Here is a 27,532-nt window from a genome sequence, read left to right on the forward strand (position 1 = left end):
CCTCCAAATTATCCCAGTTTACTTCTGAAGGGTTAAGGTTATTTTTACTTTTGTTTTCATTAGTTGTAGGTAAAACTGGGTATGTTTTGAACTTTTCCTTATTTGATGTTTCTATATTTGTCATTGAGGGGACCCCAGCCTCTTCCTCGTCGCTTTGTAGTGATATAAGGTCTATTTCTTTATTAGGTATAGATTTTTCGAGGTCGGTCTGGGAGCTGCCTCTTAATATTTCCTCAGTCTGAGTAACCACTGCCATTACCTCAGGATCTTTTTCTTTTTCCTTTTTATCTATTATATCTCTGATTAGATTCCAATAAGAAAAAGCTGTCACCGGAACCTTTTCTGGTCCAAAAGTACTATAGTAATCTTGAAAACAGTCTCCCACTCTACACCACCTCTTTATGTCAATGGTCCCCTCTTGTGGAAACCAAGGGCAGGTTTCTTTTACAAAATCAAAAAACTTAAACAAATCATTACTTTTAACCTTTACTCCTCGTGTTTTTAAAGCCTCTTTTAATTGCCCTACATAAATTTGATGCTGGCTTAATTCTTGTCCCATAATCAGACACTATTACTCACCTCTGGTTCCAACGCGGCAGGCTCCTGCGACGTCTGGAGGAATTTCTTTCCACTTTCACTTTCGGCCGACTTTAGTGCCTTCTTCATCACTTTTTCCCCCGTGTCCAGGTCCCTGTTCAGGCGCCAGGTGTCCCGACCTGCAGGACAGTCGAACGGGCCCTGGAAGGGGGAGTGGGAATGGAGGAGAAAAGAAAACACAAGAAATGGAGACAAGACAAACAGCCTGATCAAGTCTCGTTTATTGAGTGTAGGGTCATGCCTTATATAGGCTGGCAGGGGAAGAGGTTGGGCCAGGGCGGTGACGGGGGGCCGGGTCTTCTCAAATTACAATCGCGCATGCGCCGTGGGTTTGTACTTTTCCCGGGCGCGGGATCGCGCCTGCGCCCTGGGCTGCATATCTTCCTGGGCGGGAAAATGTTTGCGCGCGCGCGGGAAAGGTTGGCGCGTGCGGGAAAGGTTGGCGCGCGCGGGAACAGTTTTGACGCGCGCGGGAGAAACTTAGGCTGCGCGCGGGAAAAGCTTTGGGCGTGCGCGGGAAGGGTTTGTAAATAAAGAACCCGGGAATGTGCCCTCTTGTCTCCACTTTGCGGAGATCAAGCAACAGAGGTCGGCTAATTCCGGGCCTCATGGCTCCGGACATACTACAATTTGCATAGCATACTGTAGTTACTAAAATTTTAAATTAAATACTTATATGAATTAAAAACATGTAAAAATGTGAAGAACTGTTGAATGAGACTTTCCATGTGTCTCAGATTATTGCTGAAACTCCAAAAACTGAGAACATCAGATTATGAGTAGCCCACATTCTCCTAAGGATGGCCGGACGCATTCACAATAACTGAGCACATGACGACATGACAGTGGGTATGCCCAGCGGTTTCTAGCCTTCCTCGAGCCCCTCTAACAGAAGGCCAGAAATTCAAAAGGATGGTAGCAGAGTGCTGTGGCAGTAGAGTTGTCAGCCTCCTAAAGAGTGTGATGGTATTTCGTATTTCCTACCCACACACCCCACACATGGGAGGTAACCTCTGCTCCTTCTCCTAACCCAAGAGAAACATTGACAGAACTTTGGGGTCTGCTTGAAGGCCCAGGGTGGCATCACTCCCCTCAGCTGGTGAAGTGTTGGTCTGTAGAAATGTGTAGGACCAGTATGTGCATTTGAGGGGAGTTAAGATAATTTTGGGGATGGCCTCACCTAGGTTGTTAAGGAATGTGCATGAACATCTGATTCCCCTGTCTCCTTTTTGCCAAGCTATGAGCTGTTATGGTAAAACAGCTTTCCTTGTGCCACGATAAGGAAAGAAATCTGTGTTTCTGCATTTTCCGATTATGTGATGGCTCACTCAGAGAGCCTACCTAATAAGGCAGAAAGAAGCCATAAGGTTTGCCACTGGAAATAGTTGCCAGGGTAGGAGGTGTGTTCGGATATATATAATACACTTAGGAAACTGCAGTACTATTTATGTGAGGTGTGTAACAGAACAATGTTCTCTGAAGAAATCACAAATGTGACTCACAAAAAAGCCAGTGTTTCCAGATATGCCATGGTGGAAGGCGTAATGCTCAGCCAGTATTAACCAAGTGAGAATTATAGCAGAATTAGTACATAAGACTTTTGCATTTCTACCTTAAATTCCTCTTCCACTGCATTGACCCTGGAAAAGCCAAAAGAAAGAAAGAAGCGGAAGGAGAGCTAAAGACCGAGCCAAATTCCCTCCCACTGGGAGTACCAGAACCACAGCTCAGACCTCAGATGAATGGAAAGGAACAGCAGTTAACTCAATGTAAATGTGAATATTAAATGTCCCCAAGACTGGAGTTATTCATAACGAAGAGAGGTATTTTTTGTTTTGTTTTTTATTCTTTCCCCTCTCTCCCAGTATAGGACTTGTTCTAATCATCAATAGTGATTATGAAACTACAGGATCTCAATGAGATGTCTTCCAAGGATCTGAAAGGGATTCCCCAAAGAAAAGCTTAAACATATGGATAGGAGAAAAATGTAGCTTTTTTCTTATTGTCCCCTGTTAGATTCAGCCTGTCTAGTAAGCCAGTTACAGAAATCACATGTTTAATTTCCAGGTAATTAACTTTATGTTGAATTACCAAATTATTGTATTAATAGATTAAAACAATACAAATTTACTAACTTACTATGAGATTAATTACACGAAAAACCATCGAAGTAGCATATATTTCATATGTATATATGTAATATCTTATGAAAATGAACATAATTCAGTGTGAAAAAATATATTTTAGAACTTTGGGTTATGTAACAGGAAAATACTTTTATTTATTTATGTATTTTTTATTTTTTTATTTTTTTATTTTTATTTTTTTTTTGAGACGGAGTCTCGCTCTGTCGCCCAGGCTGGAGTGCAGTGGCCAGATCTCAGCTCACTGCAAGCTCCACCTCCCGTGTTCACGCCATTCTCCTGCCTCAGCCTCCCGAGTAGCTGGGACTACAGGCGCCCGCCACCTCGCCTGGCTAGTTTTTTGTATTTTTTTTTTAGTAGAGACGGGGTTTCACAGTGTTAGCCAGGATGGTCTCGATCTCCTGACCTCGTGATCTGCCCGTCTCGGCCTCCCAAGGTGCTGGGATTACAGGCTTGAGCCACCGCGCCCGGCCAGGAAAATACTTTTAAATAGCTAATATTATATTTTATTATCTTAATTCATAGCTGAAATTCCAAGTATTATATTAATTATTTTCAGCTGATCGTATCTAGTAACATCAGAACCAGAGGGCAAATACCAGCCTAAATTATTTCTCTGTGTCACATTTTTAAGAGAAGAGCAAGTAAGAATGCTAAAAGGAGAAAAGAAACATATGAATGTGAAATAAACTCAGACACTCTGTTATTTAAAATTATTAAAAAGTCATATATAATATTTCTGTATCATGTAGCATGTGGCAAAGATATCAATCATCACATTATCTGTACATTGAACATGATAAAGTGATTGTGTTCTAATGAGAGGATCTAATTACTCAGAGAAATGAAGGGGGCATATGAAAGCTCTTTAGCTCCAATAGCCATATATTATCATTAATAACACTGAATCTGGTGTGGTTTAATTCCTTTGTTCGGTACATTTTGGAAGACACAATCTTCCTAATTCATTTCTTTAAAGAGACATCAATGTCTCATCAATAAAGAGAATCAATTTATCATACTCCTAAAAGTAGCAAACGGAAATATCACAGGAATATGAAATCTATGCAATGGTCATCAGAAGTTTTGTACTCGGGTTCCGTCCTGCCCATGCCGAGCTTTGGTAAACTTCCACAGTTAGCAGACTAAAGCTTCCACATAATTATTGGTTCAAAATATAATTGTAAAACGTATTCAATAATTTCTACAGGATATCTCATGATCATAAAATTATGCTGGAACCCTTCTATAGTCACAAAGTAGAATCAAGATTCAGGATTATCTCAACAGTGTGTCACTCAAGGTCAAAATACGCAAGATGAAATATAATAGCAGAACTGAAAACTTGTGTATTTGAGTTTAAATGCTCATTTGTTCAAATGTAGCATAAGGAGACATAAGGTGTAAAATGAGTGGCTGAATGAGCTATTCTCAGTTGAGAATGAAAATATTGCACATTTGAAGGATGCTCATGTGGAAGGAGGATTAGATCTACAGGCAAGTGAACCTATGGAATTTACCACTGGACAGTTTTTAATTCAGGAAATAACATGTTAACAAGCAGAGCTATCAAATAATGGAATAGACTGCTTTGTAAGTAGGTGAACTTTCTTCCTGGTGTCCTTGGATACTGCCAAGCAATAACTGTATAACTATGTCGGGAAAGTTGATTATATAAAAAGCATTCCTGCAGTCAAACCTGGAAGTAATGATTATATGACTTCTAAGCTCTCTCCTCTGACTTTAAGACTTCCAGCTTGTCTTTTTTTTCACTTATGTAACCTTTCAACTCTCTCACTGGTATTTATATTCTGTCTTATTAATTATAGGTGTATATGTACATCTTTAGTTCCTTTATAGATACCTTTCTATATGATGAATTTTGTAAGATAAGCAACTGCATTGTTTTTATATTCTTCTCTTTTGTGGGAAGTCTAGAAACCTTGGACTTAGAAGCATACCAAAAGTATTTGAGTGTATGGTGAAATTAATATAGGATAGTATTTTTTAAAACAACCTATAAGATAAATATTTATTATAGTATTAAAATAACATTTTCATGAGTTATCTTTCAAAAACTGTGAAGAGTCTGAGTTTTTACCCAACTTGCATATTAACAAGATAACAGTAATTCAGTTTTATGGATGTTGATTGAATACCTGAGACTTCAGGGTCAAAAGCTACCACAGTTTCACAGATGTTAACAGAAGACTGAAGACTCCTGAGATAAAGAAAAATGACTTTATTATTTATAATAAAGCAAAAAGCATAGACATCAGCATGTTTGGGTGGCTTCCTCTTGCCACCAGATCTCAGGGGTATAATGCAGATGGGCCCAGATAGTGTGTACACACCCAGTAGGTTGCATTACAGAAGATAAAGCTAAGTTTGCATGAGGAACCCAATTTTTAAATAATGGATAGTAAGCACACTTTCCCTCTTCTCTAAGGGAGAAAATCTCTATTATCCTGGGCTGCTTCTTGTACCAATATCCTTGGAAAGATGGTCCAAAACAAAGTTAGGTCTTTCCTTTCTCACAAGACATGCAGAAACATGAGAGAACCGTGGCTAATAGTCTCCCAGTATCACTCGTAAAATACTTCTACAACGTGAACTAAACAGAGCAGGACTTGAGCCAGACTTGGTGTAGGACTGTGTGATGATGATGGGGAAAAAGAAAGAACATGGAAAAAAAAATGAAATTCACAGATCCAGTATGTCGAAGTGACTTTGAAACTATAATTTACCTTTAGCTAAATAATCTGTATCTAGAATTGGTAGTGGCTATATATTGACACCTATGATATTTGTGGCTTTTATTTCTTGATAGGACACCTCTGATTCCATCTTCTCCATAGCTCTTTTCTTTTTGTTGTTCAGTGTTAATTTTGTGCTGTAGCTCTTTTATATTTTATTATTTGTATGTGCCACACACATGAGCAGCTAACCAGTGCATTTTGTTTATTGGCCAGGTGATTCTAACCAGGATGGGTGACTTAACAGAAAAAGAAAAGCAAGGAAAATCTACATGACCCATAAAACCCAATTTCCAAAAGGCCAGGTCCTCTATTTAAGATTCCCATAACTTGCTCAGTTTGCATACCGCAGAGAATAGCAATTCTATTTAAAAGCCATAAGGAACTGGTAGCAGATATTATCAGAAATATACACAGGGACAGGACCCTTTTTTACTTTAAAATTTTGAAGATAAGTTTCCTTTCAAAAGTAACTGTGCTCACTCTCTTCAGGAGTAACCAAAGCTTTCATTTTCTTTGCTTTCTGTCTTTTTTATTTTCGCCCTCTGTTGAAAGGCAAGACTTATAGATTGATACAGATCTGTCTATATAAGATATGCAAAATATATAGTTTGTTTCCTTAAACTCTGTGGAAGTTTCTGCTATCATTACTAATTTTAATCTCACCAAATCTGTTGTTAACATTAACATCAAACACTATTTATAAAGCGCTTAATTGAATGTGGGCATGTGAATACTGTTGAACAAAGCTAATTAATGCATACCAAAATTAAGTAGGCTACTATAATGCGACATATCCCACAATAGTACCTGGAACAGAGGAAATATCCACCAATTTATGGTTAAGCCGAGAAGACTGGGCTTATAAGCATAAAGCATAAAAATGAAAAGTTTCAGAAAATGTTTCAATAACTATGAAAATAAATGAATATCATATTTTCTTTATTCAATTTATCAGTTCCGCCTTCATTACTCTCAAATTTGCACACAAAGATAAGGATATTGCCCACTAATATACACATATTTGGCTTGAAGTTTGTTTGAGAATCAAATCACTAAGACAGGCTTCTTGAGTTAATGTACTGACTGCACTGGTGAACTCCAAAAGTATATTAGAGCACCAGCATTAGACTCTGTATTTCATTACAACATATGACTGCTTTTTTCACACCACCTACTTACAGTGCACTTCTAAGTACATTAGTTTGGATCTTATCTTTTTAAACTTTGTAAATGGTGAGAGGTAAGGGTCCAAATTCACTCTTTCTGCTTGTGTAGTTCCTTCTTCACCAACAACCTAACTTAAGCTCTCCCCTATATGTCTGATCTTCTCTATCTTGTGAGTTCTATTCACTCATAATTTGTGATTTCTTATAGTTTCTGCAGTTCAGGCTTTCAAATCTTCCATATTGTCTGTGTTCTTCTTAAGCCGCCTTAGCTTCTGTTCTGTTAACTGATAAACTTTCCTCATGTGTCGCCAATCTTCAATTTAGAGTCCTGAATAAAAAATCTGGCTGTCACTAAACACTGTGATCTCTATTTGGGAAGAATTTTCAAAAAGATCTCTAGTGGCTTATCAATTGGCTTTTGTCCAGTAGGACACGGGCTTTTTGCATTTAACCTCTAATAGGGTATCATATGAAATAGAATGGGATACTTATAATATGTAGCCATGTGCCTTCTTACAGAGTAGAAGACTTTATGAAGGTAAAGCCTTAGCTGTGTCAGGCATTTGTGGTTTCAAGAGTCTAGTGTAAATTTCTGTACATAGGCCATTTATAATTTCACAGATTGCATCTTTTATCTCTAAGCTGATTCATTTAAAGCAGAGGTCTGAATAGTTTATTCATTCTTCACCTTAGCCCTAAAGGAACATTGCATATATTCCTTTGGTACGAGATAAAACTTCTCCTTTGCAGAGTGAACAATTACCTCCATAACTGCCTAAACTCAGGTCTAGTCTCTTTTTTTGCCAGATTTAACACACCCTTATATGCACTGCCCTCCCTCAGAACCTTTCCGTCCACTTGTTTACGATCATCTTCCTTGTAGCTGTGCCTCATGAACAACTATTTCTTCACTGCCTCACTCGTAGTAGCATTTGTGTCCACTTTAATGCTTCTTGTAGTTTTTTCCACATCAGCTCCCACCATGTTTTCTGTCCTACTGATCTCAACATTTTCTATTTAGCCTTCTTTACCTGAATTTCTCTACCTAAATCCTCATTCAGTTCATATTTCTGGCTTCTAATTTCCCAGCCCACTTAAGTATTATCTATCCATCAACCCCAATGCCTAAAAAGCATTAACATCTCTGAAATATTTATTTTCACTTAATAGTGTAGTTCCCTTTTAGGAAATGAAAGTCACAGTGCAGTCTACAATAAATTAGACAAAATAGGATATTATAAGCAATATAATGTTGTCTAGCATTTAAGGATGTATTAAAAGCAACTTATAACATATTAAATTATTGTTCACAAGACATAAATGTTCTTCCTTTTTTGATCCAAAGTGAGAACTTTTTTTTTTTTTTTTTTTTTTTTTGAGACAGAGTCTCACTGTGTCGCCCAGGCTAGAGTGCAGTGGCGCGATCTCGGCTCACTGCAAGCTCCGCCTCCCGGGTTCCCGCCATTCTCCCGCCTCAGCCTCCGAGTAGCTGGGACTACAGGCGCCCGCCACCGCGCCCGGCTAGTTTTTTTTGTATTTTTAGTAGAGACGGGTTTTCACCGTGTTAGCCAGGAGGGTCTCCATCTCCTGACCTCGTGATCCACCCGCCTCGGCCTCCCAAAGTGCTGGGATTACAGGCTTGAGCCACCGCGCCCGGCCCAAAGTGAGAACTTTTTAAGGGCTTATTGTATAAACAAGATTGTACTGAAATTAATTATAGATAAAAATGAACATGATTTGTTACTAACAATTTCAATATTCAGAATATTTATATTGTTATTAATAAGATTGGGAGCAGAGAGCTAAAACAAGCCACTATCAGCCTGACCATTTTAATATAAAATAAATATTTATATTATAGCATAATAAATTATTACTCAATCTGCCACAATTATTACTTTAGTTAAAACCAAATATAATTGTGGCTAGCATAGGAAAGGAGACATTTTCATGTTAATGTGAATTTTTTTAACCTAAATTATTCCGGCCTATTGATCCTAGATCTGAATCTTCAAAGAAAACTGATTTATTTCATTAAATGGAATATTTTAACCAGAGAAGTCTATCAAGTTGGGGTTTCAGCCTGAATGAACCTTTTCCATTTAGAAAATTGATCTTCCAGTCACACTTTTATTAACCTTGAGCTTTTAGAGCATGGTTGCTTTTAAAGACAGAGAGATCATCTCCAGTAACATCTTACATCACTGACATGTTGGAGTATGGATATTAGAGTAAACTAAGTTTGTGATATATAACCACCCACACACAGGCAAAATGAACAAGGCATATATTTAAATAAGCAAGCTAGACAACAGGCAGAGCAGTAAGGAGTAAATACTGAGTCACCCTTAGAACATAATATATACTGGTAACTAAAAAGGTAGGCATGGGGCAGGAACTCCATAAAAATAATAATCCTTCCATGATGTATTTTATTTACCAAATTACATCTCCAAACAAATTGCTGTACCATATATATAAAGAATTGAAAATGTTTTTGAACACAATTATTTGTGTTACCTATTGATTCATTAAGAGAAGAGCATTGTTGGAATGCGATTTACTTGGATTAACAGTGGTCCCTAGAATTAACTGGCCACAGAGTGAATATCTCAAAGTGAACAGTTCACAAAGTACTGGAATATTTATCAGAGAACTAAATGACTGATGTACAATGAGGCTACTTAGTAGAGTAACTACAGTGTAGGTTTGGAGCCCAAAAAAACAAGATTTGAATTCTGGCAGTGGCACTTAAAGCCATGTGCCCTTGGCTTTTAAACCATCTTTAGGTTTTTAAAAGTGTGAATAACAGGCACTTTTAAGAATCCTAATATTAAACAAAATGTTTGAAACTGTGCTTTCAAAAAAGGTATTGCTACCTCTTTAAATAGGTAGCAATAAAATATGAAACATAACTGACAAGGGTCATAGAAAATCCATTTTCTAGCAACAGTATTTTTTCCACTCTAGAAAATCAGAGAGAGTGAAGGTAAACTTGTAAATTTTTTTGTTGTCCAAGAAATCAGAGCAAATGGGATTTGTAGTATGAGCCTGATCATTAAGGCATGCATCTCCATAATGGAAGAAGATTACATGCTCGTGGGAACAGCAGGCAGAATCCTGAGCAAGCGTGAGCCCTTTCAGAGAGCAAGGTGAGAGAAACTCACATTCCTTCTCAAACCACCCATTCTTTCCTTTCTGAGCACTAAATTTCAAGTGACACGCACATTCCTTAGACATGATACGAGATTTGCTCAGCTAAGAATTTCTTATTCTATGAGTTTACTATCAAATGGATAAGAAATCAATTACATAAATTGTGACACCTAAGTCACAATTCTGTTTACTTGAGCTCAGTGTAAATTTTGAGAAGATGTCAGGTTCTTTGGTTCTACATAAATATACTGACACTTTCAATCAAGTCATTATTGGTGTGTCCCCTCGCCCATTTATCCAGATTACTGCTGTTGGCAGTTTTGTGTTGCTTTGTATTCCCATCACTTTCTATACTTCAATTGATCCATATTTTACCTCTTCAATTGTGTGGGTGTTTTCTCAGCAACTGCCATATTTGAAAACCATATCTCATTTCTGTCTCTCAAAGACTTATGTATGCTTCTCTGACACCTGGTTTTAAATTCTCCGGAAATACTGGACAGGAACCATCAGTTTTTCAGGGTTAAGAGAAACCATCTTGTCCAGCAAAGAATCCCTTCTTTTTCTTTTGTTAAGCTAAGACTCTTGCCAAGAAATTCTAATGTAAGAAGCCTAATTTGCTGGTCTTAGCTGTTTGATTGCTTCTGGTTCCCCTGTGATGAGTCTGTGGAAACAAGGGCCACAGTGAAGCCAACCCAACTAAACTACAGAAGTGAGTTCCTTTTCTCAGCATCTGTGGTTTGTCTTCAAGCTCCTGTTAGATACCTACGGAAAATTTTTCCTGGTCTCAACTCTCCTGAATAATTCTGAATCAGCTAATTAGGTGACTAGAAAGGTAGCAAATTCCTGGGTTTACAAGCATTTTTTCTTTCATTGATTTTCTTTGATTTCCTCTTGCTCTAACTTCTTTCCCTCTATCCTGGGACTTGATTTGTATATGGCAACTATGGGAACTCTTACTGATATCAATAAAGCAGAAAGGGGGAGTCTCCCTGTTACTTAAAAAAGCAGGATGAGGGTTTAGGTGACAAAAAAATAATGATAGTTGATAGAAAACAAGAGGCTTTCTATCCCCCTGAGCGTGACATATAAACCTCTGCTATCTGAGCCCTATTCTCTCCCGCCTCACCCTTGTTTATAATGTTACCTTGCACTAGATTGTTCTTGGTTCCTATGCTTGTCTTCCTGGAATGCCTTACTCCTCCCTCTTTATCATGTTAACTTTCTCATTACTTATTTATTTTTAGAGGCAGTGTCTTGCTCACTCAAGCTGGGTTACAGTGGTGCACTCATAACTCTTACTGCAGCCTCGAACTCCTGAGCTCAAGCAATCCTCCTGCCTCAGCCTCCCACTACAGGTGTGCACCATCATGCCCAGCTTGTACTACAGGTGTGCACCACCGTGCCAAGCTCTGTTTCTCATTTCTGTAGAAGGAGTATTGAGCTCGTCTCCTCCAGGGAAACTCTGTAGACCACCATCTAGAATAATAAGTCCTCCCTGACTTCTCTTGTCCTACATACCACATTATTTTATGAATATCGATTTGTGCTTATGTCTAAAATGCAAGCTCTGGATTTTGAACCCATCAACACTTGGAAAAGGATCTCATTTTTTTAATCCCCAGTAAATATCAGTGTTTCACACTTAATAGTGGCTCAATCAGTGTTTGTTGAATAAATTAAAATGTTTGAGATATATATAGAGAGAGTTTATATATATAGTTGATATATATATATATATATATATATATATATATATATCAACAGTAGTCTGTTAGTTTTAAAGAGGACTTTATATAATGTTATAAACAGTATCATAACAAAATGTAGCATTAAAATTGTAAACATTTCTAATATTTTCTAGTATGAATAATGCTGCAATAAATATGGGATTGCAGGTATCTCTTCAACATTTTGATTTTCTTTTCTTTGGAAAATTACCCAGCTGGATCATATGGTATTTCTGTTTTTAGTTTTTGGAGAACCCTCCATACTGTTTTCAATAGTGATTCTCTCTCCACGCTATAGCTAGCATTTATTACTTTTTGTCTTTCTGATCATAGTCATTCTATTGTGATGAGATGACATTTCATTGTGGTTTTGATTTGTATTTCCCTGATGATATGTGATGTTGAACATTCAATTTTGGTATGTCATTACAAAAATATCTGATTTTCCGTTTAGGGACACGGTAGCAAAAACATATATAACCTTAAGATTATTTAGATGTAAAAATAAATTGTTCTCATAGGGCTGGATAACACATTTCATAAATATTTAAACAACTTGGCTTGCCATTTTCTTTATTATGATGTATCACTGACCACTAAAAATTTCATATATGTGCTATGATTATAGAAAAAACTAAAACCTCATGCATGTGAAATATTTTATATATTTAATATTAGCTAGAAAAGATTTAGTGTAGATTAATTTGGCATTAATATAGCATCATGTTGTACTTAAGTAGATATATACAATTATAATTTGTCAATATGCAATAAAATAAAACTTAGAGATAATGCTTTGTATTTATTTTGTAAGTCAAAAAACAATATAACAAAATAGGCTTCTTCCTCCCATAGAAGTTAGTAAAATAACTATAGCAAACATTTCACTAATTAAACATTCATGAAATGTCATTTTTAAAGAATCTAAGGCAATATATATCTATTGAGCTTCCTACCATGGTTAAAACCTCTTAATTATTGAGATATTCAAAGGAATTATTCCCTTTGATCTTGCTAACAAGATAAAAATATCGAATGTCTTAGGTGTTTTATCATTTATTCTTTTCACCCTCTCCCCCAGCAACAACAACAAATATTTGGATTGATTCGATTGCATTTGCAAATGTGTGTGTATGTGTTTCTTAAAGGAAATTTTGTTTTAGATATACAATTTTTTAAATCTCTTTTTCTTCAAACCAGTTGTTCCAAAAAGAACATTTTGCTTTTGTTATTTGAGGAGGGATGTGAGAAATTTGTCCAGGGGTTAGCAGGAGGTATGTTTTTTTCTTCGGCCATTATCTGTAGAACTATGAGCTCTCATGACCTAGGCTAATTTGATGATGGGTTACTTTCTGTTTTGAATCTGATTTTTACATTGACAATCTTTGCCAAATTGATGGGTAATATCATGAGCACATACACTTATCGATTTTCACAGTGCTGTCTGTCAATCTTTGACTTATTTCATCCCAAAACGCTTAACTTGGGAACTTGCTGTTATTATTTTTGTTTTAATATTGGTTTATTATTTTGCTTTTTCCCTTCTAATACAGAATAGTGTGATGTTTAATTACATTCCGTCCCCTAAGCAGGACTCATCTTCAATTCATCAAACGTAGTCCTTTTCTTTTTTTAATCATGTGAAATTAGAACACCTCTCCAAGGGCTAAGGTGAAGCATTTTGGTCTTTATATATAAATACAGACAAATCACTGATCGTGAACTATTTTCTGACATTTTTGGTTTATGCTAGACTCTTTCTCTTGGCTGGACTTTAGTTTATCTTGTGACCATCCACTTTCTGTTCTTTGCCTGCTGAGCGCACATTTTTGCTTTTGCAGCCTGTGTAGAAAGGTCTGTACTTTAAAAAGTTAATAGGTAAAGAGAGGTTGGTATTTGAGGCAAAATGTTGTCCTAGGAGGATCCTCATAGCTGACATTTGCTTTCCTTCTAGATCTTACAGACTGAATTTGCAGGCCTTTGGGACTCTGTGCACAGCCCATCTGTTAGAGCAAAGCTATGCCGAGCTGATCTAGATATGACTGAGAGGAATGAGGAGGGGATTTTTAAAAATTACTTCTATAGTCACTTACTTTTTCTTTAAATACAAAGCCACATTGTTGGGATGAACTTGATTCTGATATCAAAGGCAAACTGATAGTGTGGTATTAGAAATAAACATCAAACAGAACCTGTTGAAATGTCAGTTTATATTGGAAAGGTGTCAGGTTTCATGTCATATGTATTTCTGTTCAATGATTTGCATCATGATGCTATCAGTTATCAACAATAACTGAATTAAGTTAAACAACATGTTCTGGAAACATTTAGTAGGTGCCTATAATGTATAAACTATGTGGAAAATCTTAGATATGCAAAGATATCTGAGATGTGGTTTCTTCTTTCAAGAAGTTTTCTAATGGGGGATGGCAGAGCACAGATGTATCCAGAGAATAAAATAAATGCCATTTAATATGCACAAATAGCATAGTTTTAATATTGATGCCACTTATATCTTAGTACTATGGATAAGCAATTCACTAAAGTGTGTTATGTATGACCTACATTTAATCTTATAACAAGTTATCTCCATTTTAAAAGGGAGGAGATGAGATGCAGACAAGTTATGGCCCCAGATATGAGAGGTCATCAGGAGGATAATGCTTTATCTCAAAACCTATGTTTACCAAGAAGCTACAATGCCTAGGGAAAGCAAAGACAGGGAAAGGGAAAATAAAAAATGTACTTAATGGTGGGGCAGATGCCTGCCTCTATGAGAAATTATATAGAAACTAAACACCCACTTTGTGATAGTGGCCTTGGAAGAGTTTCTGCTGGGAAGCCTACTAATGGGATTTAAATTAGGTCAGATGAAGCTGGTTTTGCCCTGCTTCACCCAATTCCATCTTCCTTTGAACACAGATGCAATGGCCATAGCTGCTGCCAGTCATCTTGCAACAAGAGAAAGAAAAAGAGAGAGAGAGAGAGAGAGAGAGAGAGAGAGAGAGAGAATTGCATGCTTAGACCTTGGCTGAGATGAGTTGTGAACATAGCATAGCCAGCAGCTATCTTCCTCCATGTTTATTGTTAAGAGAAAAAAATAAAAATAAATAAAGCCCTGTTGGTTTAAGCCATTGGAAAATCAGATTTACTGTTATTTGAAGCTTAATGGAAACTTAAGTAACAAAATCTGTCTTTAACCTAAACTATTGAGGCTATGATGCTATTGTATTCTTCCTCCTTTTCAACATTTTAGCTTCCTTGATTTGTATAACTCCACTTACTTTTGGTTTTGGAATAACCGTCTGGTTAGTTACACTTTATTTTCTCTGTAGACTGTTCTTTCACTTCCTACCTCTTAATGCTATTTCCCATAGTTCCATTCTTGTCTCATAATTTTCTCACTGCAGGCAGTATTTGCACTGCATACTCTCTCTCCGTGAGCTCATCCTCCTTGTTGTTAAAGAGGCAGGTAATGTTGCCATAAAAGTGCCTTAACTGTGAATCATATGTAGTGACTTCCCAACTTGTATTTCTAGATCTTTCCCCTGAGTTCCAGACTGAAACATATCCAATATGTTTCAATCACATCAAATTCAAAATATCCAGTAACTGTTTTTCATCTTTCCCTACAAATCTTGTTTTCTAATCTACTCAGTTGCCCAAGTCAGAAATCTATAAGTCATTTTGGACTTCTCTAGATTGTCTTTTTATTTCTAGTCAGAAACCACATTCTGTCCGATTGTAATAACCCTTGACTTTATTTATTCCATCTTTACAGCCACTAAGCCTAAGCTTTTGCAGTATTTCTCATCTGAATTACTGCAGCCAGACCCTTAATGGATCTCCCTCCCTCCATTCTCTCATTCCAGTCAATTCCCCTACATTCTTATGAGAGTGATTTTCCTTTCCTTCAAGGATTTTTCCAGAATTTTAAAGATGTAGTGCAAACGTTTAGCGTGGCATTTCCTGACCTTGGTTTAGTTATCTAATCTCTTCTGTATCTATCCTATCACTTGCATTTATTTCCATTTATCCAGTTAATAAATAGCTATTGAGCAAATGATATGTATGAAAACTAGGCTAACTAACTGCTGGGGCTACAGACTTTGTCCTGGCCCTCATTGAACTTACTGTCAAGTAGGAGAGACAGATAATAAAGTCAGCAAAATAAGATCAGTCTGTGATTAGTAAAATAAAGAAAATAGATTTCTGTCCTTGAGAATAATGGTTGGGGAGAGTGCTTTGTATTACATCATCTGTGAATGTCTCTCTGAAAAGGTAATATTTAAGCTGAGGCTTGAAGGATGAGGTCTTTGCAATTTGAAGTGTCGAGGATTGAAATGTCCTAGGCATAAAGAACAGAAAAATAAAGAATATAAATTTAGATATATCACCACTAAACTATACACCTAAAAATGATAAAGATGGTAAATTTTATATGTATATTGTACCTCCACAAAAAAAGAACAGCAATTTTAAATGTCGTGAAGAGGTAAAGGATCTGGAAGTTTCTAGAAATTATCAGGCCAGTGGGGTAGGAGAATAAGGGATGAGAAAGGTGGTGTTAAAGTGAACCATTTGTAATTCTTAATTCCCTGAAAACAGAATACACTATTGCTTCTTCCTTATATGAGTTTGCTATTATTATTGCTGCTTTATTATAATTAATATTACCTAAAAAGCATCCTCCTTTTGTGTTTGTCAGGTTAAATGTTACCCTTCTTTTAAATTCCTTTGGTATTTAAATGGATGAATGAATGAACAATTGGCATTGTATTATTATTACTGTAAATAACTGAGAAAATATTAAAGGAGTCCGAAAGGGGGAGTGGGAAAAATGCCTCTGATGTAGGTGTGAGATTTCACTTGGCTTCACAATCACACTGTGAGACTCATCTCCTGCCCACTGCAGACAAGAGGCAGGAGAAGTGAAGTAACATATTCACACTGGCACATGAGTAAGTGAAAGAGGTAGGTGATGACTCCCTGCCTGGCTGGCTGCAAAGCAAGTGCAAACTGTAATTTAAAAAAGAGACTTAATAAATAAGTAACATTTAATCTGACATATATGGACATTTGCACTATGGGCTGCAGATATGTTGGTGTTGTTATGGTTTGATTGTGTGGGTGGCTTACTGTCACTTCATTAAGGTGTCTACTAAAATGTCACTTCCTGAAAAATGTTTTTCCTGAACCTGTCTTAAGAAAACTTCACCCACCACTGCTCTGGACCCTTTTTTTTCAGTTTTTTTTTTTTTTTTTTTTTAAATATCTGACAATTTCTATTCATTTTCCTACTATTTATAAGAGCAGAGCCTGGAGCTCAATAACTGTATGGAACCAATGACTTGAATACTTGAATAAGAAAGCTAATCATAGCTCCTTCCACCCTCACAGTTTTATCTTACCAATTAAAAATGGATATTTTTCTCCTTTTATAAAATTGAGTGCCCTTCTGACAGCACAGCTTTAGATTCATCTATTTGAATCTCTTACAATAAATAATCAGCTTCCATGTCCTATCTACCCAAATATTGTATTTTAGGTTGCTTGTAAGCTGTGAAATTCAGGAAAGTATACTAAGTAACATGTGGCTTATTGTTCGTCTATATAAGAAAGACCTAGATTTTGGCTGCCTTTTGTTCATCTCAACCACTTTTACCTTAAGCCTTTGCTATCTACACAAAGGGCACATGTCAACACATGAAATAAGGTAGATTCAGGAGTTCCCTCTGTGCAACTGTGAGGCTGATGTGAAATGTACTGACAGCCCTCCCTAACCCTAGTGCCAAAAAATATAGTCCCACCTCGCTGCTGCTGCTGCTGCTGCTGGCACGGTGTGCTGTACTTTCCTGCAAGTATTCCTACATACCCCTAATTTGAATTTTTGCAAAGCATTTAAAGTATTTCTCTAAACATATCAGAAATACAGGAAAGCTTACCACACCCTGTTTAAGAGGTTATTGTCTCTGATATTGTAGCACATTTTAATAGGGTTGGTTTCCATCTATTCTTATTCCCTCCCTTAACCTCAATATCAATTTGAGATCCATCGATGTGTCACATTTGGGATTTGTTACCAAGAGAAACTTAACTGTCAGGTTTCCTGTTCCTTTTTAGAGGATGAAGAATGCTCTGTAGCTTTTACTTATTATATGTGATAGATGAAGGAAAACAGTGCAACAAATGTATAAAAGCAGAATGGTAAATCTTTGAAAAGCACTTTGGTGCCACCATGTGGATGAGATTGGGTAGTTTTGAAACTATCCTGGGACATTCTGTTCTTCAAACATTCTACTTGCATACACAATTTTTGTTCCATTACCTTCCTAAAATCTAGTTCTCCCATTACCCTTGAAAAGGTGAATTTTTATTATAAAGTAAATCAAGGGAAGTCTCAGAAATTGATTTGAATAACATTTAACTTTTCAGCCAGAGCTCACTTGCTCTTTTTTTCTCCCTTTGAATGTGAAATAGGGGGTAAGACCTGATTTATAAGCTTCATTTAAGGATTTTCAATAAAATGTTTGAACTAAATAAATAACTTTTACTTGGGTTTTCATCTTCGTACACAGCCTTAGGCCTGAGTACCTCTGCATTCTAATCAAAGAACATCATCTCTCTTTTTATGTACAAACCTTAATATGGCTTACCAGAAACCATTCTAACCAATCCACAAAAACCAACATTTGGTCTTTTTGACAACCCTTTGTGGTAGGTACTGTTATCGTAATCATGACCACCACCAGCAGCTGCAGCAGAGTCTGTGCTCTTAACCTCTGTGCTCCGTTCACCTGCTGCTCATTTCAATCAGCCTACGATTCGAGGAGCCTCTCACTTAACACTCATGTTCTCAATCTATAGGCTCGACCCTGTTCAGTTTTCTAGGTGATCTTAACTCAGGCAGATAGGTTCTATGCCCATAGCCATGGCATCATTGTGTACATTGGGTCCATTATTACTTCATTTGCTCCAAACCTAGATTCTGTAGTGCCATGGGCATGCCCTGTAAATCCCCAGATTTACTGGCAATCTTATTCTCCCTCCCTATTGTGTTGGCCCAACCAGTATGAACTCCTGCCTCAATGACCTAGCACATCACTTACATAGTGGGGGAGAACACAACCCTGGATTCTGATGTCCTCTGGAAGGCTGAACTATGATGCTCGTGGCTAATTGGTATAAATATTTCCATGAAATGCCCCTGCTTCCAGGTTAAACCTAGGAGAGCCAACTTTAAGTAGCCAGATTTTTTTTGTGAGATTCATTAATCTGCACACATTCTATGTACAGACAGCCACACACTTCAGCCCATTCTGCAAGCCCCTTGACCCCATCCTAACTCCTCAGTGTGTGTCATTAAGATCACAGTAGGTTTTCAACCCAAATCAGTCCAGCTCTTTTCCACTGCTCTGCTATACCGCACTTCTTTTGGTACTCGCCTATTCCCATGGTGCCCTTGCACTCTCATACACACATCAAATATCTCCCCTCAGTTTCTTTAAAAAGGTGCCAATCTGTTCCACATTTGACAAAGCTTTCTCTGATGATTGGTCTGAGACAGAGAGTTTACTAATTTCTTCAATCATAGGAAATTGAATGAATCGTTTCCAGCAAAAATCCCCCAGTTATTTGAGCAGGAACATGCCATGCTCACTACCGACCTTGAGCTTGTAAATAATCCTTAATATTAATCTTTGATTTCATGTGTGCCTGCAGAATCGTGAAACACTGTCAGTACTTTTTTACATTGTTTTAATTTAAAAAACACAAGGATATCGCTTTAGAGCCTGGAACCATTCTATGAAAACGGAAGACAACTTAATATGGAGTCCTTAATAATTTAGTTGAATATGTTTAATTTAATTTTCCCCTGAAGACATCAATATGTTTTTCTACAAAGAAGTGGACGGTCTTTCCATGGCATGCATATAATTCAAGTATGGCTAGTGTGTGCTTCTAAGTGTCTATCTAACCTGATGTTGAATGGCTGGGAATTCATACATGGACCTTTGTTTTTTACAATTAGTAGGTGTAGTCTTGTAATAAATGAATGTTTTTTATAAAGCGAGTATCAAAAAGGTATTAAAGGGCAATATGCCATATATATATTTGTTTAAGGTCATTCTATAAGGGAAAAGCTCAGTGTAGTGTAGAGGAAAGATTTGGAGTCATAGAATTGAGTTCCAGTTCTGCTCTCAACTGTATTAACTACTTATTAATATTTTTATTTCAGTGAAAACTTTTTATGTAAATGGAGAAAATAATGCTGTCTTTCTGGAAGTGGGCTCTGTGTGTGTGTGTGTGTGTGTGTTTAAAGATGATAAATCTAAAGTGCCACATTCATGACTCATACATTTTAATTGTTCTATAATGATTATCTGTGTTATTTTTAACTCAGTAAAACCCAAACAGTACTTCTTTCTTTTCCTGTGTCTTTCCCAGATTTTCTTCTTCTCTCTCTTTTTTTCCCTCTTTTCTTCCTGCTTCTTTCTCCCAAAAAGCAGTAAATTATGGAGAAGAAGCGATACATATCACATTCTTACAGACCAACTGCTTCATTTCCTTTTGACCCTCCCTGGCCAAAGTGCATTTATAATTTACAGTAATGCAATACTAAATTTAGGATAATTTACAAAGGCGATTTTAGTCAGAGTAATTAAATATGAACTCAGAGTAATTATAAATTCAAAATGATTTTTAAACTGTGAGAGAAAAATCAGCAAACTATTTAGCAAAATGGTAATTCAAAATGAAGGAACCTTTGCATAGTTTCATTTAAAATTTAAAATCAGTTGAGATATCCAACAATTTTCTACAGTGTGTCCCCACATTGCCCATAGGTAGACCACAGAATCCCCAATCAGTGTTTCACTCCACTCTCGACCATTAGGAAACTGTAGAAAGCAGACTAATTCGGTTCACTTGGGCATCTGGATCGCCTGCCCTGGACTTAGCATTAGAGAGCTCTGCTCTGCTCCTTTGCCAGCAATATTTTCCTCAATATGTATGTTCACTACCAACGAGGAACCTATTGTGTGTATACTTAGATTCTCCACCTGAGTGTGTGTATACTTAGATCCTGCGCCCTTCTTGTCAACCTGTGTTTCTCAAACCCTCTAGGGACAAGGATCATTTTTCTCTTTATTGTTTTGAGGATCAATATGTTGATTAAAATACAATAAAAATAAATTTCTAAAAAGACAAAATGTAATTTAAAAGAAATATAAATTATATGCATCTAGGGTTTTTTTATTTTTTTATTAGAGTTAACAGACATGTTAAGTACTCAGTCAAGTTACTGTGAAGTTTCTAAGCTCTTACCCTCAATTTTGTATGTATCTTGTTGAGGTCTGGTAACAGTTTCCATACAGCAGCTGTTTATGGACATGCGTTGAGTAGCAGTGTTCTAAATTACACTGCCAATCCTCAGGCCCCCTGAATTTCCTGCGCAAAGGTCCCGAGTCAGTCACAGTTGCCTAGAGCATCTCCTCCAGGATCATTCTCCCACGAGTGGTGAAGCAACCGCTTGGCCCGCGGGATAACCTAGGGTAAACTGTTGGTGGGTCTTGTGGGCTTGTGGACAGAACTTGGACATATGGGCCAATACGTCCCTGGAGGGAGACATGGGCACCTCATGCAGGACTGAGTTGCGAATGGGAAGAAAGGGGCCCAGGATCCCAGCAATTCCTCCTCTTACCCTCTTGCTCCATTCCCAGCAAACATTTGAGTGAGGATGCAATTGTAGTTTTGCCAGTATTTTTCTATATTTCTGAGGGCCCTGCTGTTCCTTGAGCCTGGACTCCCTGGATCTGTTAGACTAATCCTGAGGTTTGCTCCTGCCTTCCACTTCGCCCTTCCCCAGGGCTGCGGGTTTTCATGTTCAGTGCATTTGCTCCAGATTCCCGTGCAGGTTTACTCCTGTTTCCTTTTCTGAAAATGAATCTTTTAAACTATTAGCAGGATAAAGTGTGCCTATCCTAAATTCATGGATTTCCAAGATTTTTACAGGAACGACACAGATTTTCTTAATTCTAGTCACTGTAACACCTCATTGCCATGCCACCTCTGAAATGTCTGTGTTGATGACCCTGGTTTAGGAACCAGATCTGCCACGAATCCTCAGTACAGTTTAGCTCAGCAGAAATGTGTTTCATACCCGCAATTGGGCAGGCACCACATTGGGTTCTGGGATTACAGTGCTGCATAAGACCAAACCCATCCACTCAAAGAGTGTAATGTCTAATAGGCCTTTTTTTTTTTCTTTTTTGTAAATGTGGACTCTGAAGTCCAGAGAGTTGAAGCAATTTACCCCCAATCTCACAGCTAGTGCAAGGAAGAAGGTGCTTCAAACCAGATTTTTGGCTCAATGTCTGGGGACCTTTCCAGTTTATCATTCTTCCTCATATGTCTGAGAAAGAAGCTAGTAGACATTTCTGACAAATATTCACCTTTGCTGCATTGCTGTTCCATACATCAAAGAAATTTACATCATCTTGAGGTTCTATAAGATCTTTTGAATCCCTTCCAATGTGTGGGAGGCACAGAGAACTGGAAACAATTAAGGAATCTGATTTTAGTTCTGAGGAACTTAAATTTATAGTTTCTCTTTGATCAACTTAATTAACTATTGCCTTCAGTTTCCTTGTCTGTGAAGTAGGAATAATCTATTTCATAGAGTTGGTATGAAAATTAATTATATACATGAAAGTAGTTACCGTTGGTGCTACCTCATCTGCAGAACTCAAATGCATGAGAATTCCTTCCCCTTTCTTGTCTGTTTTGTTAAACTCAAATCCTTTAGTCACTACACGTAAACGTACACACAAGTATTCATTAGAAGGTACAAATTCACTATAACCACTGCCTAGTTAAAATTCACTATAACCAGTACCTAGTTCAAAACTCAATTTTTTAAGACAACTTTCTGAAACAATTATAGTTTTATAGAAAAATTGAGCAGATACTGCAGAGTTCCTATATAATCCTGAATGCTCCGCATATAATTTCCTGTATTATCTTATATTAGCACAATATATTTCCCGTAATTATTGAACCAATGTTGATGTGTTAGTCTGTTCTCATGTTGCTAAAAAAAGAGATACCTGAGAGTTGGTAACCTATAAAGGAAAGAGGTCTAATGGACTCACAGTTCCACATGCCTGGGAAGACCTCACAATCATGGTGGAAGACAAAGCAAGAGCAAAGGGATGCCTTACGTAGTGGCAGGCAAGAGAAAGCATGTGCAGGGGAACTCCTCTTTATAAAGCCATCAGATCTCATGAGACTTATTCACTATCATGAGGACAACATGCAAAAGACCCACCCCCATGATTCAGTTACCTCCCACTGGATTCCTCCCATGTCACACGGGAATTATGGGAGCTACAATTCAAGATGAGATTTGGGTGGGGACATAGCCAAACCATATCAGTTGATAAACCATTAACTAAAGTCCAAAGTTTATTAAGATTTTTTTATTTTAGTTTTTACTGAATGTCTTTGTTGTGTTCCAGGATCCCATTTAGAATGCCATGTTATACTTAGCTGTCAAGTCTTCTTAGGTTCTGCTTGGCTGCTTGACTCCCAGATTTTCTTTGTTTTTGATGATAGTTTTGAGGAATACTGGTCAGGTATTTTGTAAGATGCTTTTCTTTGTATTTTGTCTGATTTTTTTTTTTTCATGATTAGACTGTGGATAGATCTTTTTGGAAGGAACATCATGTAGGCAAGGCAATTTTTAGCACATCACAACAAAGGATATATATATCCTTTATTTATAGCTGTTGATTTATAACTGTTGGTGCTGATCTGGATCAACCAACTGAAGTAGTGTTTGTCAGATTTTTCCACTGTAATGTTATTCTCTTCTGCTCTTCTTTGTGTACTGTGCTCTTTGAGAGGAAATCATTATATACAGCCCACATTCAAAGAGTGAGTAGTTATGCTGTCTCCTTTAGAGAGGAATATCTACATAATTTATTTGGAATCCTCCTCCTGCATTTATATGTTTATTAAACCACTTGTTTATATCAGTATGGAATGATGGGTATTTGTTTTACTTGGGTGTTATTAGCCATGATATATTTTACTTATTTTGTTGCTCGAATACTTCCAGCTTGGGCCACTCGGAGCTTCTTCAGTGGGTTCCTGTGCACTTTGACATCTCTCCATCAATGTACGTGTGTGTATTTGTGTATATTTTGTTTGTTTAGTATCTTCTTACTTTGTGGCAGTACAAGATGCTCCAGGTTCAGTTTGGATATTTCCTACTCCAGTATACAATCAGCTATTTCTGCAAGCATCCCTAGTTGTTTTTAAAGAAGAATGGCATTTGAAACTAAGATCTAGGCACTAGGCATGCTTGTTGCTACTGCAGTACAATTTCTTTAAGGCATTTGGATTTTAATGTCCACATTCATGGTGTTATTATCATCATAGTTTATCCTACTTTACAGAAAACTTAAAGTGGTATAATAAGATGCCACTGAGTGCATTTTGGAAATTTTTTATTCATGTAACCTTTTCCAGTTTCTTGTGGTTTGATTGATGAAAGTGTTATTAACTTCCTAAAAGGTATGATGTATATCAAAGAGGTGAAGTGATTACTTTTATAGAAAATAAATGTTTATATACCCATTGTTCCCATTGACCTACCCATTTTCTTCCTAGCATTACAACCATCCCATTTTCTGTAGGACTGAGGCAGTTCCCAGTTTTAAAATCAAGAAAGTCCTGGGCAAGAATTAATCAGCCACTCTTTTCACAGCTCTGATAACAATTATAATTAGGTATTAAATAGAGACACTTAGATAGAGATATGCGGGTGTGTGTTCACACATGTATATGAATGAACACACACACACACGAAAGTTGACACTATGTCTGAATATTTTCATCAGAATATCCCTAGCTTATTGGCTGGTTCACTGTATTAATATTTGTAAATTAAATGAGTGACTGAGTAGTTTAATTGAATGAATTCATAACCTGTTTGATTAATGCAATAAATATATGGTCATACATCATATAAGTATTTACATATTACATGTCCGTTTTTAAAATACTTTTCACCTACTTTCTCTTTACCACTGTATCTCCATTTTCCCTAAACTGTACTAATGTAATGTTTGGGATAGTTTAAAAGCTTTGTTTTTATAGCCATGTCTATAGTGGGTTCACTCCCCCAATTATAGAAAGCACTCTCACACTAGTAAACAAAGTGTTGCAATTTGCATTTGTGGATGTGAATATTTTTTTCTCTTTTTGGTTGTTTGTCTCTATTTTTTAAAATAAATTTACTGTTCCTGTTTTTTGTTAATTTTTGTATTTGTCTTACTAGTCAGAGCTCTTTTCATAGTAATGGTATTAGCCTATTTTCTAACATATACTAACCTTTTTCTCTTAGATTGTGGTTTGACTTGTTTGCTATGTAGAAGATTTATATTTTGGGATTTGGGGGGTTTGTGTGTTTCCAGTAGTGAGATTTACTTATTATTCTTCATAACTTCCGGCTCTGGTGTCATTTGTAAAACTTAAAAAATGCTATTTGTTAAAAACACAGCATTAAAAGTGGCCCATGTGGTTGTCTGTGTATTACCCAAGTCATGAATACCTAGCAATATCAGTTACCAGAAATAATGTCATAAAATCACATCTCACATCATGAGAGCATAGTAAAGGCAGGAGAGCATACTTAAGTTGTAACACTTTCCCTGTGACAAAGTCCCCCTTTTGTAGGCTTTGTTGCTGGTATATACCTGTATTTATCTATGAGCCAGGACAAGACCACTGATGAATCTTATAAAGCTTGAGGAAGTGACTATGCAAAAGAAAAGCAATCCAGCCTGTTACTCTACTCCAGAAGAGAGATGTGCAAGGACTAAAAACAAACAGTCTTCAATATTCCTTTCTGGAGATAATACAATTCTTTTATTTGAGATATGTAACTTTCTTTTCCTTTAATTACTACAGAAATAATTTGAATTTTATATAACTCTGTGCTATTTGGGAGTATTACTTTGTGTAGGTTGGTGCAAAATGGAAAATTACAAATATCATTTAAATGTCCTCTGAATAAACTAGGTATAAAAAGAGTAAGAAAACCAAGTTCAATACACTTGGAACAACATTGCTAATGTTATTTTTAAATGCATGTTTATGAATCCATAGTGACACTGCAGAAAGAAAAAAAATCACCACTGCATGTAAATTGCTTGTATTTTCCAGTAAATACCACTTTAGTTTTGGTAGTAAAATTTACTGTGCAAAATGGATTATATTCACTCTTCCCTTTGAAGGTGGTTGCAAAGTGTGTTTTGTGATCCAAGTTCATGGATTGCAGAAGTTCTTGAAAAGATTATGGGTTTATGAGTTGCTTTAGGTAAAGAAGTTAATCAAATACTGGAAAAAATAAAATATCTAGGTAAACATAGAACTTCAATATAAAAGATTTAAGGTAGGCAGAGTTATGCTTGTCTTACAGAATTACTGTCTGAAACCCTGAAGCTTCAATTTGCATAAGAACTAAAAATGAATCATTTAAGAATCAAGTTTAACACAGTAAACTCAGTTGGAAATATAGGAAAAACATAAAAGATATACTTTAGAAGAATAAACATCCTTGATCTTTTTACCGGGTTCTTTCACTAAATAATTGATACTAAACATAATCACAAAATTTGGGCAGAAAGCTCATGTGACATGATCCTGACTCTTAATAATAATGATAATCATAGAATCCATTGGATGTTTGACATGTGCAAGACACTGACACAGGTATCTCACATGTGGTAACGAATTACATCCTCTTAGCAACCTTAGGAAGGAACTGCTATTACTATCCCCATTTTAGATGACAAAATTTAGACACACAATGGTGAAATAAGTTACCCAAAATCACACATTAACCGCAGCAGGCAGAAATTCAATGTAGATTTAATAGGTAATATGCATTTTTATCACTTACAGAATCCTGTTGATCCCATACAATAATGTACAGGGGGAAAAAGGCCTTTTTTTTTGAGACGGAGTCTCGCTCTGTCACCCAGGCTGGAGTGCAGTGGCGCGATCTCCACTCACTGCAAGCTCCACCTCCCGGGTTCACGCCATTCTCCTGCCTCAGCCTCCCGAGTAGCTGGGACTACAGGCACCCGCCACCACGCCCGGCTAATTTTTGTATTTTTAGTAGAGACAGGGTTTCACCGTGTTAGTAAGGATGGTCTTGATCTCCTGACCTCGTGATCCGCCCATCTCGGCCTCCCAAAGTGCTGGGATTACAGGCGTGAGCCACCGCGCCCGGCCGAAAAAGGCCTTTTGAAAAATTACAATGCCCAAGAATATAGCTAAAACATTAATATCATTATAGGTTGTTTAGTCTCTCAAATATTTTCCTAATTCATGCACAATTATTTCTTAAAGTCAGAAATCTGCAGTTTTTCCTTTAAACAATTTTCTTCAGATTTATATATATAATATACAAACCTTGTCATTCCTATGTCAACAGCTACAGAACTTGTAGCCTACCAGCCACCTTCTCTCTTTGTTCTAAAGATATAGAATCTTGAGTCAAGGAGTATTCTCTTCCAAATTTCATCTCCACAATTTATAAGCTTTTACAGATTAACTAAATTGTTATGCCTCTGCATCCTCATCTGTAAAATGGAATCCACTAATAGTACCTACAACACTGAATTGCTGTAAAGATTAGTGTTTGTTAGGATCAATTTTCAAAGATAATTAGTTGAAGCACATTGTGCCTGGCACATAGTAAGAACTCAGTTAAGCCTTAGCTGTTGCTGTTGTTATTAATATAAGTACTAGTATCAGTATTACTCTCAGAATAGGTATTATTGTTGGTGTTTGAAGTAGTCTTATAAGAACAGACTAAAAGTCCTCCCTACACTCAAATTCTGAGCTAGTCTTATAGGAATGAAATCACAAAGGCCAGCTGGCAACATAGATCTTTCCTGACTTGA

General features: G+C 36.8%; 1 protein-coding gene and 1 pseudogene across 21 annotated transcripts in view; both read left to right on the forward strand.

The window, feature by feature from the left end:
* Window positions 1–27,532, forward strand: part of RALYL (RALY RNA binding protein like) — a 737,403-nt gene that overhangs the window by 419,283 nt on the left and 290,588 nt on the right. The window lies entirely within an intron of this gene.
* Window positions 916–27,532, forward strand: part of LOC115899702 — a 90,220-nt pseudogene continuing 63,603 nt past the window's right edge.

Source organism: Rhinopithecus roxellana, chromosome 9, assembly GCF_007565055.1.
Source record: "Rhinopithecus roxellana isolate Shanxi Qingling chromosome 9, ASM756505v1, whole genome shotgun sequence".
Lineage (NCBI taxonomy): Eukaryota > Metazoa > Chordata > Mammalia > Primates > Cercopithecidae > Rhinopithecus > Rhinopithecus roxellana.